Consider the following 14256-nt stretch of genomic DNA (forward strand, 5'->3'; position numbering starts at 1 on the left):
GTTTTATTGTATAAAATCACTGATTTTCTTAGTGGTTGATGGTTTTTTTGGGTGTTTGGCGGTGTTCCGTGGTGAAAAGACCCACCCTGGTCTTTCAAAGTAAATTAGCAGGCGTTGTTGTTTTTAAAATTCACCCCAAATGTAATCTATGGACAATACTTAAAATCCAATCAATAATTAACACCTTTTGGGATAGAATTGTCGTGTTTTTACAACAATTACCTGTTTGACATTTTATGACCTCGAGGCCTGAATTAGAACATGGGAAACTTCACCTGTGTACACATCGAGGGTTATTTTAAAGTAAACCTCCATCATATAAACACGAAAGAAACTGTTTTAAAACTTTATTTTAATAACACAAAAGTGAATATGAAATAATAACGAAAATAATGATACATTCAAGAAAAATATACTTACCAAATTGCTGTTTCTGGTAAAAAATCTGGTCAGTTTGAACTAAGCATATCTAGCCGGCAATTATTTTCTATGCAATTAACCGAAAGGCCACTTGTAAGGCTATGCATATAACCGGATAATTTAACATTAGATGAATGGGAAATGGTTTTGTGCAGGAGAAAATTATGCAATTAACCGAATTATGCTATTAAGCGGTATGCGATTAAGTGGAGTCGACTGTACTACATAATACAGAATAAGTACGAAATTTGGTGAGAACACTTTTACCATTCTTGAGTTATGTCCCTTTAAAAACATAAAAATTGCTGAATTTTTTAGTTTGTCTCAACCAAATGTTATAAAACTTATACACAACCGTTCTAGAGTTATGCGTGTTTACAAAAAGAAAAAATGCTGAATTTTTAGTTTCTGTTCTCTACTTAAGTTAGCCTCAACCAAATGTTATGAGACTTACACACAATGCTTATTACCACAAAACTCAGATCAAGTTCAAATTTGGGTAGCGTCACTTTTACCGTTCTTCAGTTATGTCCCTTTAAAACTATATGATATGCAAGTGGGGGCATCATCAGTGTCCACATGTGTCCACTATCCACATTTTTTTTTTTTATTTGTATCTCTTGTATCCAAACCTTGATTTATTAGGGCCCCGCCGAATGGCAGACGCCCTATAGTGATCAGTCTGTCCGTCCGTAACAAATTGTATCCGCTCTATATCTAGAGAACCGTTATGATTTCAAAGTTAATACTTGACATGTTTATTAACCAACACCAGAGGGTGTGTCATAATGTATGTACAACTTCGGAGGTCAAAGGTCAAGGTCAAAATCTTTAGTTTTAGTTGACAACCCCATGTCCTATGGTAAAGATGGTGTCCGCTCTATATCTTGAGAACCGTTATGATTTCAAAGTTTATACTTGACATGTATATAAACCAACACCAAAGAGTGTGTCATAATTTATGTACAACTTCCTAGGTCAAAGGTCAAGGTCAAAAACTTTGGTTTCAGTTGACAACCCCATGTCCAATGATAAAGATACAACAAATTGTGTCCACTCTATATCTAGAGAACCGTTATGATTTCAAAGTTTATACTTGACATGTATATTAACCAACACCAGAGGGTGTGTCATAATGTATGTACAACTTCCTAGGTCAAAAACTTTGGTTTCAGTTGACAACCCCATGTCCAATGATAAAGATACAAACTTTTACCACACATTATTCACAGTGGGGCCCACAGAGATGGCTCCCATCTCAATGATATCTAGTTATTTCTGTTTACTGTTCAGCCTTTCCTAACGTATGCCGCATTGATCTAAAAAATTGGATGCAGTAAAGTTTTTTCATTGAAATTTATTCCGTGCATTAAAATTCAATGGTGTCGATTTAAATGGAACATGGGCTTACACATATCCGTTTGTTTCCAAGACAAACTTCTTCATCAAATCAATTGTGAAAATCAGCATGAAATATTCAGTGGGTCTGGAATTTCTCTGTTGCATTCTTTTAGGACTCAAGGTTTGACACTAATGCTAGTCCGCTAGCCTGAGGCTAGTAAAAATAAGGGAGGGCTAGTAAAGTTTTCATCACAGTAGTCCGACGGGCTAGTCAAAATTTTAATTGTCAACAAATCCCAGATTTTTTGCTGACCTTTGCTGTCTTTATTGTACAGTTTATTCACATATATTTTGATTGTCAAGACATTTTTAACATGAAAGGTACTTTATGGGGAGGGGAAAGAAACGGAAACAATGATGGTACTTTATACATTGAAAACCATGTGTGTTACAAACGCCGTGATGATTCTAATCAGAAACCTGGATCTCAAAAGTGCTTTCATAATATCAAAATAATAACATGAATACGAAATTTACATACATTACTACCGATACCATCACTTTTTGGGAAAAATGTACATCTTATTGGGAGGAATTTTAAGCCATTTTTTTAGTAATTGGGAATTTTCTCTAGGGGAAAAAGCTGTATTTCGAATGTAATTTGAGGCAAACAATATCACTGAATTATTGTCATAAAAACAAAACTATAGGTCTTTGCAAGGATTTGTATACTATACAATTCCTTGGTCTCTAGTAAAAATATACAGATTTTTAGGAATAAAATCTTGTCCTGGAAAAAAAAAAAAAAAACTGAAAAAACAAGGGAAAAGAAGGAGTCCATGAAGAATTATGACAAAAAACAGCAAGGGCAAATCTTTCCTCTTTTGTGGGTGTATTTTTAAATCCCTAACTTATCCATCTTCATTAAAGACACTAGTAATAATGATAAGTAAAATGAGGATGTTGATGAAGTAATGATCTAAAGGGGTCTTCAAAATAAGTCGAACACATTCTTGATAAAGATGATTAAAATATGAATTTTTTTTTTGGGGGGGTATTTTTTATTAGCCAATCAGTGAAATTTCATGAAACAAAACATGTTCAAAACCCTCTGGAAATGCTCCAGAACACAGGATTTAGCTTCATTTGTATCAAAATTTTCTGGGGGGCATGCCCCCAGACCCTCCAAGATAGGGTTGTGCCGGTGGCACGACCGTCCAAGTGCCTTTGGCGCTTGGAGGCTAGTCAAGAGGACTAGAAGAATAATAATTTCATTAGCCCTGCAGGCTAGTACATACATTTAGTTAGTGTCAAACCCTGTAGATCCTACATTATGATTAAATTCTGTGTGATCCCTAACTTCAGGAGGATCAACTCAAAACCAGGGATTAGGATCAGCCATAATTCGATGGATGTGTTAATGGATGACGTCATTAGATTGATTACATCATTAATGAATATTGCACTTTTTGGCGTACTTTTCATCTTTTCACGTCTTTGAGGATTTAAAAAAAAATCATTTGCATTTTATCTCAACCTTTCTTTGTTAAGGTATTTTGTTCTGATTTAATTAATTTCTATATTCTATATTTTATGTATTTACATTTTTACTTGCATTTATATATTTTTATTAAAGTAAATCCCTTGATGATAACTTTAGGCTGAAAGTAAGCCTAAAATGCATACCGCAAAAGTGCAGGAAAAAAGAGAGTGAATTTAAGACTCAATACATCTAAAACTTACATCAGTAATATTTATAGAGGAATCCTTACATAATTTTATTTTCATAATTTTCTCAAAAAAAGCTCAACTTCCGTATTTTTTAATATTGGTAAAAAAACGCACGAAAATTTCAAGACGGTGGAATTAATTTTATTTAAGCGCAAAAACGGCGACGTCATAGTACATTATGTAGTTCATAACACCATTTGAATTGGTCGATTTTATTTCCAACAAAATATGGATTAATTCAGTCCATGGACAACTCGAACCATGAAAAAACGGACCACATTACTCAAAATCATGTTGCAAAAATAAAATGGAAAAAAAAAAAAATTGAAGATACCGACTTACCTACCCTATTTTTTTAGATGATTTAACCCTAAACAGACTGTTTCAAGACATTTTTTTTTGGCCTAAATACCCCAAAGTGTCTATCTATAGATAGATTTTGAATGACGTAGTTTGAGTTTGAGTTACTTTCCTTGGTCGCCATTTTCGAGGGAATTATAGTCATTTCGTACCCTAACCATTTCGTACCCTGGCAAAAACCATTTCGTACCCTGACCATTTCGTACCTCATGGAATATTATCATGTATATCATTTTAGTACCTCATGGAAAATTTATATGTATACTATTTCGTACCTCATGGAAGTTTATATGTATGCCATTTCGTACCTCATGGAAGATTTATATGTTTTTGATTTCTTGGTAAAAACTGTCTTATTAATGTGCGCCATTTCGTACCTTATGGAAGATTTATATGTATACCATTTCGTACCTCATAGAAGATTTGTCTGTATACCATTTCTTACCTCATGGAAGGTTTGTATGTATGCCATTTCGTACCTCGTGGAAGATTTATTGTGTTTCATTTCTTGGTAAAACAGTCTCGTTGACCTTTTACTGTAAGGCGGTAGAGGTCAAGAGAAATGCCTAAAATTTAAAATTAAAGCACCTATGAGATATTATATAGGAATAAATTCAATAAACATTTTTTTTTTAAATTTGTAAAACTTTATTTTTATGATATTTATTTCAAATATTAACTAGCGCTTTAGTAACAGTTCACATATCTGCCGATAACATTGATTTTGTTACTTTGGTATAAACTTGTAACTAAAGACACGTGCCATTTATTTTCAGAGGGTAGAAGACCCTGATGCTTCATACCTTATGATATAAAGTTTCCGCCTGTTATAATCCATTGTCCTTGACCTCATTTTAATGGTTCAGTTACTGCTTGCAAAAAAAATTACACTTATTATGAGTAAAAGGATAACTATTTATGGTATATGGGTTTCCTGCAATGTCTACATGTCTGTATGGTACGGTTCACTTGACCTCGACCTTATTCCATGGATCAGTGATCAAGGTTAAAGTTATGTGGTTAAGTTTGTATCTCAGATGTTATAAGCAAAAGGTCCACTCTATTTTGTGTATGGAATGATTGTAAGGTGTACATGTCAGACTGACAGGTTTCATCTGACCTTGACCTCAATTTGATGGTCCATTGGACAATTTTTAGTTTTTGTGGTTTTGTCTATTTCTCAGATACTCTAAGCAATAGGGCCACTATATTTGGTGAATGGCACAATAATTCAACAATTGTGAGGTGTGCATGTCTGTCTTGCAGTGTTCATATGACCTTGACCTCATTTTCATGGTTCATTGATCAATGATAAGTTTTCGTAATTATGACAGGTTATCAGATACTATAAGCAAAAGATCAACTTTAATTGGTGTATAGAATGATTGTAAGGTGTACATGTCTGTTTGGCATGGTTCATCTGACTGTGACCTCATTTTCATAGAGCATGGATAATGTTAAGTTTATGTGATACTTGTAGTAAAACCTTCATATTACAGACTCTTAACATGAATTCAATGAGAAGGAAAACAGGCAAGACATTCCAGTGTGTGCACTCTTGTTATGATATACATGTATCATACAATGAATATAATCAGAGAGTTGTATTCTGCAGGATCTTTCAGAGGTTGATAAAATAGAATATATGATATTTAAAAAAAAATTAAAATTAAAACTTTAATACAAACTAGCATTTCATTTTATTCATTATATCTACGACTATAGATAGGTTTTGATTTGACACAAATTGGGCAAGAGTTCCCTTTTGTCACCATGTTGGAGGGCTATAGCTAAGTGCCAAAATTCCTTCATAAGTCAGCCAAATTCAACTTGTATACTTACTGCTAGACTTAAGAAAAAGGACATTTCATTTACGATGCTGATCTGTAATTTTTTGTTTCACACTTTGCCCTAGGTTAATTTACATTAAGATTGATGAAGAAAGGGAATTTTTTTTATACGACCACAAAATATTTTTTGGGATCGTATAATGGTATGATGTCGTCGTCGTCGTCGTTCGAAGACACATTGGTTTCCGGACAATAACTAGTTTAAGTGAATGGATCTCTATGATTTTTTAAGAAGGTTCAATACCACAAAAGGAAGGTTGGGGATGATGGTCCCAACCGTTTAGGAATTAGGGGTCCAAAACAAGCATTTTTCTAGTTTCAGGATAATAACTTGTGTATAAGTATTTCGATTGCTCTGAAATTGTACCACAATGTTTAATACCACAAGTAAAAGGTTTGGGATTCATTTTAGGGGTTATGGGGGCCAACAGTTTAGGAATTAGGGGCCAAAAAGGGGCCAAAAACAAGCATTTTTCTAGTTTCAAGACAATTACTTGTGTGTAAGTGTATGGATCTCTCTGACATTGTACCACAAGGTTCCATATATCAAAGGGAAGGCTGGGATTGAGTTTGGGGTGAATTGCCCCAAACATGTAGGAATTAGGGGCCAAAAAAGGTCCAAAAACAAGCATTTTTCTAGTTTCCAGACAATAACTTGTGTGTAAGTGTATGGATCTCTCTGAATTTATACTACAAGGTTCCATTCTACAAAGGAAAGGCTGGGATTGAGTTTTGGGGTTATTGCTCCAAGGGGGATTTTTTTCCCAATTTTTTTAAGGGATTCATATTTTTTTTTCAAAATTTTTAAAAAGTACGAATTTTTGAAAAGTTTCAAGAAGAAATCTTCAATTGCACAGTATTGCGCAATGGATTTATAAGATCTTTGACCACATTTATTTTGTGTCAGAAACCACAATCCAAATTCAGACAGTATCAAGCTTGAATATTGTGTCCAAATTTGCCCCAACTGTTCAGGGTTCGACCTCTGCGGCCGTATCAGGCTGCGCTCAGCGAAGTATTTTATTTCATGTAAATTGGGAAAAACAGGCTTCCTTAAATTCATCAATCCCTAAAGAAACCCAAGGCCAATTAGATAGAATAAAGCTGACAATGACAAATTTTTATTGAATTTCAAAAGAAATGAAATGATAAAAGTATCCCTGATGCCTTGTCAATGCCAACAATGCCAATGAATGCATGTTAGTGAAAGAAACTATTTTATCTTTTGATGCTTTATATCTGAAGTCCATGTTGCTAACATTTCAAGTACTTGCATCATCTCATTCTATTTGAAGTTTTTGATGTAACATGCCTTGAACTTTTTCTTTCTTTTTGACTTGGAAGTATTAAGTTTTTTAATTATTATTTTTAGCATTGAATGATCAGTTTTAAAAGCACTTGTATATTGTGCACCATATTAATGCCACCACATTGGTTTAAGTTAACTACTGAACCTTAAAGTACAAAATGTTAAGATGGCAACATTAAATCAGTATATGTCAGTGAAAATTCCTCCTTTCCATTATACAGTTTCCATGTACAAACTTCGTTTTTTTGGGGAAAAAATATAATTATTTTCCAACCTACCTACCAATACCTGGTAGGGAAAAAGGGAAACAAATAATATTTATTTTTGGCCTTATGAATAGTTAAGACAACTATTAATGGCAGAACTGCGTCTGTTGTCTTGTGGTAGCGTGTTGGCCTTGAGTTGGGGAGGTTGTTGTTTTAAACCCGGGCCGGGTCAGACCAAAGACTTTAAAATTGGTATTTGCTGCTTCTCCACTAAGCATGCAGCATTAAGGAGTAAGAGCAAAGACTGGTCAGCTCGGAGTTAGAATCATGTGTCCGGATAAGGTGATATGTCTTCCTGCGGACTATTACCTTGTGAACTAGCACATTAAAAATATGCATATATTAATTTGACGCTGGAATTTAAGCAGCAATCCTTCATCATCATCATCATCTTATTAATGGCAGACAATTCAACACTCATTTATAGAAATGTTTTCAAAAAATATTAAAAAAAAAGAAAGAAAATATTACTTTTATTTATTAATATTTAAGTAAACAAATTTAATGTCTACAGGATATAACTCTACCTTAAGCATGTTAAGAATAAGAAGTAATTAGAAAAAATCCACTTGTTTAAGTATAACCCCTGACTGAGTTACATGTAGGTAAATTTCATTTCTATATCTTTGGATTTTTCCACTCCTTTTTTTGGAGAAATTTACCATTCAATTTGGTGACAACCTGCCAAATGGGGATTAGTTCCCCAAATCAGTAACTATCCCTCAAATAAAGGATACTTCTCTAGAGTTAAAAAACTTTTTTAATACACCTTTTATACTTGAAGTAGCGTATATTTATGAAAAATGAATCAAATTTTCCAAAATATGAATAGCCAGAAGGCAAAAAAAAAAGAAGATGTTTTTTGGGTGCATTTCCAAATAAAAAAGAACGGTAGGTCTGGACTTTTTATACGCCCGTCAAATTTTTGACGGGACGTATTATGTTATACAAATGTCCGGTCGTCTGTCTGTCTGTCCGTCTGTCTGTCCGGCGTAAACATGTCGCACCGTAACTTGAGAATGACTTATCCAAATTTCATGAAACTTAACATAGTTGTTTCTTATGATGGTCAAACGATCTGTATACTTTTTGGTGAAAATAAGATTAAAACTTTTTGAGTTACGGGACTTAGTAACTAAAACGTGTGTGTTTTTTTTCACATGTCGCGCCGTATCTCAAAAACAATTTATGATTATTGCTTAAAACTTTACACACTTCTTAGTTATATTAATCTTAAGATCTGTATACTTTTTGGTGATGATTTAAAATTTTATTTTAGAGATATTGAGTATTTTGTTAAAAAAGGGGGAGGGGTTTTTCACATGTCGCGCCGTATCTCAAAAACAGTTTATGATTATTGCTTAAAACTTTACACACTTCTTAGTTATATTAACCTTAAGATCTGTATACTTTTTGGTGATGATTCAAAATTTTATTTTTGAGTGATTGAGTATTTTGTAAAAAAAGGGGGAGGGGTTTTTCACATGTCACGCAGTATCTCTAAAACGATTTATGATTATTGCTTAAAATTTTACACACTTCTTAGTTATATTAATCTAAAGATCTGTATACTTTTTGGTTTTGATTCAAAATTTTATTTTTGAGATATTGATTTTTTTTTTTTTAAAAGGGGGGGTTTTCACATGTCGCGCCGTATCTCAAAAATGATTTATGATTATTGCTTAAAATTTTACACACTTCTTAGTTATATTAATCTAAAGATCTGTATACTTTTTGGTTTTGATTCAAAATTTTATTTTAGAGATATTGAGTTTTTTGTAAAAAAAAAAGGAGGGTTTTCGCATGTCACGCCGTATGTCAGAAACTATTTATGCTTATTACATAAAAATTCACACACAAGACGACGGGCGTATCATGCGCTCATGGCGCAGCTGTTTATTGATATTTTGTGCCTTCTCAAGCCATTAAGGTTTACCCTTGTACGTCCAGAAATTGGTTTTTGTTTAACTTTAGTTTGCCTTAACCAATTGTCTGAAACTTATACATTATTACCACCAATCACAGATCACGTTCAAATTTGGGTGCATCACTTTCACCATTCTTGAGTCATGTCCCTTTATAAATGAAAAAATTGGTAAATTTGCTGTTTCCACACTCTAACTCTAACTCAACCAAATGTTATGAAACTTAAACACAATGCTTATTACCACCAAACACAGATCAAGTTAAAATTTGGGTGGTGTAACTTAAACTGTTCCCGAGTTTCCCCATTATTGTTTGTTATTGAACAATGAAAGCACTCAAAGGCCCAAGCAATCTCTAATGACAACATACAGAAACAATAGTCATTAAGTTTCAAAGAAAGCAAAATGTCATTAGGTATGAATTAGTACATCCATCGACCTTGCATATCTACAAGGGGGGGCATATCCTATGGACACATTTTTTTTTTTTCATCTGTTTCATCATGAAGTTTTTTAAACTTTTGTTCGAATGTTTTGAGTGTGAAACTGTCATGAACCTTTGTATATTAGGTTTATGGTTGCATTTCATCAATCGAACTAGAGACACACTAGTAAAATATAGTCAATTATTTGTTTGTTATTGTTAAAAATTCCAAAAATGTTTTAAGAAAAGACCTTTTTAGACCAAGACGATTTTGATTATTGAGTTATACCAAGTTATGTACCAAGTTTCAATAATATCTTTGAATAAATAAAGAAATATACTGCAATTGTACAAAAACATTAATGACAATAGGATAAAATCACATTAATTTGTTTATTTCAGAGGAAGTCTTACAAATGAAATGCATTTATGCCACAAAATTTTCTAATTACCTTGAAAATCTAGATTGATTGTATTCTGCTTTTTTACAAGAAAACTCCCATACTATGATCCATCTTAAGTTTAGTTGCAAAAAGTAATTGTTCAATGTAGAAGATAAGGGATTTCCTAAAAAAAAACTTGATTTAGGAAAATCATTAATTTTGCTATCCAATTTGTCATTGTTGATGGTTAGGCAGTGCAGAAGTCGCAGAATGTTAGACATAAGGATTACTATCCAGTGGCAGCTGCTATCCAGCGGCAGCCGCATAAACTCTTTGTATAAGTTTTTATATTCTAGAAGGTAAAAGACATGGATTCTTCATACCTTGTACATATAGTTGTATGCAGATGCCTTATGTTACAAATTTTCTGTCTGTCATATGTCCATCATTCTTGACCTCATTTACATGGTTCAGCAACTGCTTGAAAAAATGTTTATTTTTATGTCCCATTTATGGGCATTATGTTTTTCAGTCTGTGCGCCCATTCGTCCGTCTGTCTCGCTTCAGGTTAAAAGTTTTTGGTCAAGTTAGTTTTTGAAGTCCAATCAACCTGAAACTCAGTTCACATGTTCCCTATGATATGATCTTTCTAATTTTAATGCCAAATTAGAGTTTTGACCCCAATTTCACGGTCCACTGAACATAGAAAATGATAGTGTGATTGGGACATCAGTGTACTATGGACACATTCTTGTTTTGTCATGTGATTCCTCACTTGTGAGTAATAGAACTATATATGGTATATGGGATCCTTGGAAGTCTACATGTCCGTCAGACAGAGTTCACCTGATCTCAACATCAATTCATGAATAAGTGATGAAGGTTAAGTTTTTGGGATCAAGTCTGTATCTCAGATACTATATGCTATTGCTATATATATCACTGTATTGGGAGTATGGAACGATTATATGGTGTACATATTGTTGGCAAGGTTCATCTGACCTTGACCTCATTTTTATGGTATATTGGTCAATGTTCAATGTTAAGTTTATGTCATACTTTGTAGTAAAACCTTCGTATTAAAGACTTTCAACATAAATTCAATCATGACAAGTAAAGCAGGTGAGACATTTCAGCGTGTGCACTCTTGTTCTGTAGAAAAAAATTAAATTCATTATTGAACTATAATATAGTCAATAAACTTTATTTATTTCTAAACTTTTTCAGAAGCAAAGTGTGTAATAGTGCATAAAGCTTGAAAATTTGGAAGGAAAAAAAGAGGAACTAAACATTAGTAAGTATATAATTATTAGGGCCCCGCCATTCGGCAGGACGCCCTATAGTGATCAGTCTGTCCGTCCGTCCGTAACATATTGTGTCTGCTCTATATCTAGAGAACCGTTATGATTTCAAAGTTTATACTTGACATGTATATTAACCAACACCAGAGGGTGTGTCATAATGTATGTACAACTTCCTAGGTCAAAGGTCAAGGTCAAAAACTTTGGTTTTAGTTGACAACCCCATGTCTTATGGTAAAGATCGTGTCTGCTCTATATCTTGAGAACCGTTATGATTTCAAAGTTTATACTTGACATGTATATTAACCAACACCAGAGGGTGTGTCATAATTTATGTACAACTTCCTAGGTTCAAGGTCAAAAACTTTGGTTTCAGTTGACAACCCCATGTCCAATGATAAAGATACAAATTTTTTAACACACATTATTCACAGTGGGTCCCACAGAGATGGCTCCCATCTCAATGATATCTAGTTTATTGTCGAGCCTGCAACTTTTGTTGCAGAAAGCTCGACATAGGGATAGTGATCTGGAGGCGGCGGCTGCCTAAGCTAACTTCTTAAAAGTTTTATATTTTAGAAGGTGGAAGACCTGGATGCTTCATACTTTGTATATAGATGCCTTATGTTACGAAGTTTCCGTCTGTCACATGTCCATTATCCTTGACCTCATTTTCATGGTTCAAAGACAACTTGAAAAAAAAGTTGAGATTTTTTGTAATGTTAATTTCTCTCTTATTATGAGTAAAAGGATAACTATATTTGGTATGTGCGTACCTTGCAAGGTCCTTATGCCCGTCAGACAGTTTTCACTTGACCTCAACCTCATTTCATGGATCAGTGAACAAGGTTAAGTTTTGGTGTTCAAGTCCATATCTCAGATACTATAAGCAATAGGACTAGTATATTTGGTGTATAGAAGGATTGTAAGGTGTACATGTCCAACTGGCTTGTGTCATCTGACCTTGACCTCATTTTCATGGTTCAGTGGTTATAGATAAGTTTTTGTGTTTTGGTCTGTTTTTCTTATACTTTATGCAATAGGTCTACTATATTTGGTGTATGGAATGATTGTAAGGTGTACATGTCCAACTGGCAGGTGTCATCTGACTTTGACCTCATTTTCATGGTTCAGTGGTCAAAGTTAAGTTTTTGAGTTTTGGTCTTTTTTATACGACCGCAAAAACATTTTTGTGGTCGTATATTGGTATGACGTTGGCGTCGTCGTCGTCGTCCGAAGACACATTAGTTTTCGCACTCTAACTTTAGTTTAAGTGAATGGATCTCAATGAAATTTTACCATAAGGTTCAATACCACAAAAGGAAGGTGGGGATTGATTTTGGGGGTTATGGTACCAACAGTTAAGGAATTAGGGGCCAAAAATAAGCATTTTTGTAACTTCCAGACATTAACTTGTGTGTAAGTGTATGGATCTCTCTGACATTGTACCACAAGGTTTCATATCACAAAGGGAATGCTGGGATTGATTTTGGGGGTAATTGCCTCCAAATTTTAGGAATGAGGGGCCAAAAAGGGGCAAAAAACAAGCATTTTTCTTGTTTCATGACAATAACTTGTGTGTAAGTGTATGGATCTCTCTGACATTGTATCACAAGGTTCCATAACACAAAGGGAATGCTGGGATTGATTTTGGGGGTAATTGCCTCCAAATTTTAGGAATTAGGGGCCAAAAAGGGGCAAAAAACAAGCATTTTTCTAGTTTCATGACAATAACTTGTGTGTAAGTGTATGGATTTTTATGAAATTGTACAACAAGGTTCCATATCACAAAGGGAAAGCTGGAATTGAGTTTGGGGGTAATTGCCCAAAAAGTTTAGGAATAAGGGGCCAAAAATAAGCATTTTTCTAGTTTCCAGACAATAACTTGTGTTCAAGTGTATAGATCTCTCTGAAATTGTACTGCAAGGTACCATACCACAAAGGGAAGGCTAGGATTGATTTTGGGGGTAATTCCCTCAAAATTTTAGTAATTAGGGGCCATAAAAGGGCAAAAAAACAAGCATTTTTCTAGTTTCAGGACAATAACTTGTGTGTAAGTGTATGGATCTTTATGAAATTGTACTGCAAGGTTCCATATCACAAAGGGAAAGCTGGGTTTGAGTTTAGGGGTAATTGCCCTAAACGTTTAGGAATTTGGGGCCAAAAAGGGGCAAAAAAACAAGCATTTTTCTAGTTTCCAGACACTAACTTGTGTTCAAGTTTATGGACCTCTCTGAAATTGTACTGCAAGGTACCATACCACAAAGGGAAGGCTGGGATTGAGTTTGGGGTTGATGAATCATAAGGGGGTTCAAAAAATTTGGGGTGGATTTTTTTTTCCTTTTTTTTCTTTAAAATTTTACATTTTAAATTGGTTATTTCTGATTTATATATAAAAGCAAATAATAATGATATGGTTTGAATAGGTAAATTAAAATTTTTTAAGTTTTTAGACCACTTTCATTCTGTGTCAGAAACCTATGCTGTGTCAAATATTTAATTACAATCCAAATTCAGTGCTGTATCAAGCTTGAATGTTGTGTCCATACTTGCCCCAACTGTTCAGGGTTCGACCTCTGCGGTCGTATCAAGCTGCGCCCCAGCGGAGCATTTTATTCTAATACTATATGCAATAAGTCAACTATATTTGGTGTATGGAAATATTTTATGATGTACATGTCAGTCTCGCAGGTTTTATTTGACCGTGACCTCATTTTCATTGTTCATTGCTCAGTGTTAAGTTTATGTGTTTCGGTCTGTTTTTCTTAAACTATAAGCAATAGGTCAACTATATCTGTTGTATGGAAGGATTGTAAGCTGTTCATGTCTGCCTGACATGGTTCATCTGACCTTAACCTCATTTTCACGATTCATTGGTCAATGTTTAGTTTTCTTGGTTAAGTCTGTTTCTTAGAAACTATAAGCAATAGGTCAACTATATTTAGT

General features: G+C 34.0%; 2 protein-coding genes across 2 annotated transcripts in view; both read left to right on the forward strand.

Moving 5' to 3' along the window:
• The window catches only part of LOC127729108 (TBC1 domain family member 25-like), a 447590-nt gene extending 433917 nt beyond the window's left edge, over nt 1-13673 (forward strand). Inside the window, exon 7 of the mRNA XM_052236767.1 lies at nt 13400-13673. The gene's annotated coding sequence lies outside the window, so the exon portion shown is untranslated. The remainder of the gene's footprint in view (nt 1-13399) is intronic.
• Nucleotides 1-14256, forward strand: part of LOC127729098 (uncharacterized) — a 56812-nt gene that overhangs the window by 4032 nt on the left and 38524 nt on the right. Inside the window, exon 2 of the mRNA XM_052236756.1 lies at nt 11237-11303. The gene's annotated coding sequence lies outside the window, so the exon portion shown is untranslated. The remainder of the gene's footprint in view (nt 1-11236; nt 11304-14256) is intronic.

The sequence above is a fragment of the Mytilus californianus genome, unplaced genomic scaffold (genome assembly GCF_021869535.1).
Source record: "Mytilus californianus isolate M0D057914Y unplaced genomic scaffold, xbMytCali1.0.p SCAF_1, whole genome shotgun sequence".
Classification (NCBI taxonomy): domain Eukaryota; kingdom Metazoa; phylum Mollusca; class Bivalvia; order Mytilida; family Mytilidae; genus Mytilus; species Mytilus californianus.